The sequence below is a fragment of the Crinia signifera genome, chromosome 6 (assembly GCF_055691185.1).
Source record: "Crinia signifera chromosome 6, ASM5569118v1, whole genome shotgun sequence".
NCBI classification, from domain to species: Eukaryota; Metazoa; Chordata; class Amphibia; order Anura; family Myobatrachidae; genus Crinia; species Crinia signifera.
The window spans coordinates 150,197,930-150,202,480 of record NC_139222.1 but is presented as its reverse complement, the minus strand read 5'-3'; positions in this window follow the sequence as shown (position 1 = coordinate 150,202,480).

The following is a 4,551-nucleotide window of genomic DNA, read 5'->3' as shown; positions in this document are numbered from 1 at the left end:
TTGATTAGCGCTGTGTGTAAATGTAAACTTTATAGGACGTGCTAAGGTTATGCGCCTCCAATATAGCAATCAAGTCTTCTGCTGGAAAATAAAAATGTTCGCCTAGGATGGCAAGACCGCCGCCCCCATCACACATCCAAAGTTTTGAACAAAGAAACGTTCTTTGTAGAGAAAAAAATTATTTGTTAGTATAAGGTTAAGCAGTTCAACCACTAAATCAATGTTAGGACCAGTATAATGCTCATTATCTTTCAGGAATTGGCTAAGGGCTAACAACCCCTCACTGTGGGGGATTACGGTATATATGCTGCATACATCGATGGTGAACAGCCACATATCGCTACCCCCATAAGATACCAATGCCAATTTCCGCAACAGAGAGGAAGTATCCAGTAAATAGCGGGGATGAGCTCTAATACTAGGTTGAAGGATGCTGTCAATATATACCGATAAAAGTTGGAACAATGAATTACGGGCAGACACTATTGGTCTGCCCGTATCAGAAAGAGACTTGCGCACTTTTGGAATGCAATAGAAAACTGGTACTGTAGGAGGTTTAGGAACAAGACTGTCCATAATTTTTTTTAGAAATAAAACTAGAGTCCAGTCCTTTTTGTAGTACTTGAGGTAGTCATTTCTTATAATCTTCAGTAGGATCTTTGGACAAAGCATTGTACGTCACTCCATCATTGAGATGTTGCAACGCCCGGATGTGATATCTATCAGCGTCCTGAATTACCAGGGCACCCCCTTTGTCGTCTGATATGAAAATTAGTGACCGATTATCATGTAGAGCATTCAATGCCAATCTGTCCGCTCTGTTGAAATTACTCCTAGGAGGTTTCGTAACAGGAGTATCATCCGCCACTTTTTCATTTAAGAGATGTATGAAGGTTTTCACAGAAGGGTTAAAAGATTGAGGTTCAAAGTTAGATTTAGGCAATAATCTTGTGAGCTGCGGAGGAAGGACTTCAGGCTGCACAGGAGGTGGTAAGGCAGGACTTTTTGCAAAATGTTCTTTGAATTTGAGGCTACGGTGTAACCGATGTTGATCGATGTTCCAATCTGATTTGGAAAAATTGGAAGACTTACAGAAAGACAGGCCTTTGGATAAGACCCTCCGTTCATCCTCGGTTAATTCATAGTAAGATAAGTTTATAATCACATCTTCTATTGCACCGGTGGTTCCGCTGCCCGACCTTTGCCTTTCACCACCACACCTGGTGTAGCCACATCACCTCCTGCTAGTTGAGCCCTCGTGAATACCTCTAAAGGGTGTGATGGTTGGTATATTTTCTTATTGCTATTTAGTAATGTTTTTGAGTGATGTCATATGAAGGCATGCACGCCGGCTGTGTGGCGCGGTGTTCATTATTTAAACCGCGGCAAGACCTATGAGGCCGACAATAATACTTAAGTGTATTGAAACGTTGCTGAGTCTGCATTGTCTTCAATAAAATCTATTTATAAATTGGCTGGAGTGCAGCACGTCTGTGGGATAATTGCTGTGCGGGCACCCGCCGAAGGATATGATTTAAGCGTGTCTGTCATCGACAGGGCACTCACCAAAGCTTTTTGCAATAAAAAGTTTAGACTCACTGCTTGGAGGTTGCTTTGTGATGCACTGCACCATGACTAAGGTCCATGTCTAGGACCGAAACGTTGGGAGAATGCAGCACTTGAGGAATAAAAGCACTTTTTATTGCAAAAGCTTTGGTGAGTGCCCTGTCTCTAGATCTATACATACCTTAAAAGGACTACTACAGCAGCACCCCACTGTTGGGAGAATTACTGTGAGTGCATTGACAAACCAATGAGTAGATATATATATATATATATATATATATATATTTTATGATGGTATTAAGGAATGAACGGGGCTATTAATGTATCCAATTTAAAGATTTTTTTTAAATCGTCTGAGTGCGGCATCCCACTCCTCAGTTTAAATGTAGTCTATTATTAACTCTGTGCAACATCTTTGTCTGTGCTGACTCCGGAGTCTTTGGGTGGGAAGCCGAGCTGCTTGGACTAATGACAGCTTGCTGTAGTGTATCACCCGTCGCAACAGGACCCCTTCCCTTCAGCAATCTTCACCCAGTACTCCTACTTACGCCTTTCCTTGTCAGAGTGGTAATCATTATACGGCTCAGTTCCCGCTTGCTTCAGCACTGTCCTTTGTAGTAGGTGAATTAATTTGGTTTCGTTACACCATCCTTTGATTTATAATGTAACCAATAAGACACCACCAGTGATCTAACACCAAAATGATCATTCAAAGACATACAGGGGCACAGCGCAACACAAACCCATTGTTATCTTTAGTACAGGTTAATCTTTAAGAATTTTTATTTTCAATAACTATTAGCAAATACTGAAGCATAGGACACATCTCAGCCCAGATTAAATATCATAAATAGTAGAAATATTGTTAAAATTCAGACTTTCATACCAGATATTCATTAAGCAGTGAAAGTACCATTCCTATATTGACCTCGTTTTGAGACACTTTGTAAATAATGTGCATTCCACATATCAAAGTCTTAACACTCACTATAATAGAATACCACATGGTGTTAATTTCTCACTGAATAGGTGGATGTCTCTGGAGTGGAGGTGGTTTGCTGCCGGATGGCTGACAGTTGGGATTCCGATAGTCATTACACCGATGTCGGAATCTCAACTGTTAAAACCCTGACACTCTGGATCCTAACAGCCACCATCTATTTTATCTTGTGGAGGTCCCCCTCCCCCATAGAGGGGGAGCGTAATAAGCCACTGTGCCCGCAGCGAGCCCGTAAGGGGCTTTGTTGCACTCCCCCCCCCACTGTCTGAGTCTAGGCAGTCGGGATCCTATACCACATCCAAGCTCCTGAGGCCTGGTCCGGGTTGCCGTAAGCATTGCAGGAAGCTTCTTGTGTTGGAGAATGGTAAAAGGATGACAACTTTTGAGAAAGACCACTTGACGTGTTACGCTGGGATACACAAGAGCTATTGTTTACTCTATTTCTTTATGGACCATCTGTCAGCCCTGCCACAACTGTAACAAAAGGTCTTAAATAGGGTCTTTACCTGTTTAAGCTCACCTTCTTTAGGGCAGGAACAGCACTACTATTTTCAGCAATTAGTTTCTATTCAACATTTCGATTCCCTTTTTCACAAATAGAAATGTTCACACTACAAGCAGAACAATTACAAATGGAATCCCCGGCCATGTATGCTTTAGTTACTAGTACCCCTTCCACACGGCACCTTAAACAGTCATGGTGCGAAAGCACCAAACCTTACATCCCAGGTCTACTAACCTGGCAATTCTACTCAGGATATAAGAGGAGTTAAACCCAGGTTGCTCTGTGTATAACAGGTGACCAGTGTTTAATACAGAATTTGCAGGACCTGGGAAGGAGATATTGGGTCAGACCCAACAAATGGAATGAGAAAGCAGTATCAGACAGCTGGGGGTAAACTCCAACTCAGCCTTAGTTTCTCAGTTTTTGCATGCTTTTACAATGCTCAAGTACCCAGGTCATTCCATGGGCAAGGTGACTTACACTGCATAGAACAGTTGAGAGCCAGGAGCAACAGATATCAATCCAAGAACACATGTACTCAGTGCAGCCATTCAGTTTAAAACCTATACAAGATAATGTAGTGAAATAAACAAATATAAATCCTACACAGAATTATGCACCATAGTATGTAAGGTTGAATAAAGATTTTCATCCATTATTTCCATGGGCATAAAATTAAGAAAATATATTTCCAGGGAAAAAGGAGAAGGCATTAGAGACCAACATGTCCAATACATTTGTGCCTTGATTCTGCACTAGCATCCGATTTACCACAAGGTATAGCAGTGTCCACCAATTTGAATAAAAATAAACAAAAACTTATCTAGAGACTTTGTTCATAGTCAATTATCAAGCTGCTAAAAATTCTAAAACTATAGTTCACCTGAATATCTATATTAAGCTTAAATACCACCATTTTTTTTTCAAAGACTTTTATTTTGAGAGCTTCTTTACAAAGATAATTGAAATATGAAAGTTGTTGGATAGAAATATCAAGCTGTCTTGCGAAACACACTAAACAAAAAAAAAATATATATCATTTCAGAGCTCACAGAGCTTAAAGAGCAAAAGTTTGAATGCAACCAGTCAAAATGTCACTTCATTTCCTGGCAGCTTTCTCTCAATGACTTGTGTTTAAGATAATAGTTTGAGCCTGGAAACACAATTGAGATTTTGTTTGGTATGTCCGAAACACCTTGACACTATGTACAAATGAAATTCACAGATACATAAATGTAATTTTCAGAAGTTAAAAACAGCTATTTTGCATTTCCCTGGCCCCCTGAAGTTCCTAAACCATGGTGTAAACAAGTCAGCCACTAAACTTCACAAATTACGTAACAGAGGGTCACGTCCTTTGAGCATTTTTGTATTTAAATTTCTATAAATGTTATTTAGGTATGTCACGGTGTAGTTCTTTTCATTTTTGTTTCCTGCTGTCCTGGCTATTTCGAATGGAACAGTAAGGCAGTACAGCAAA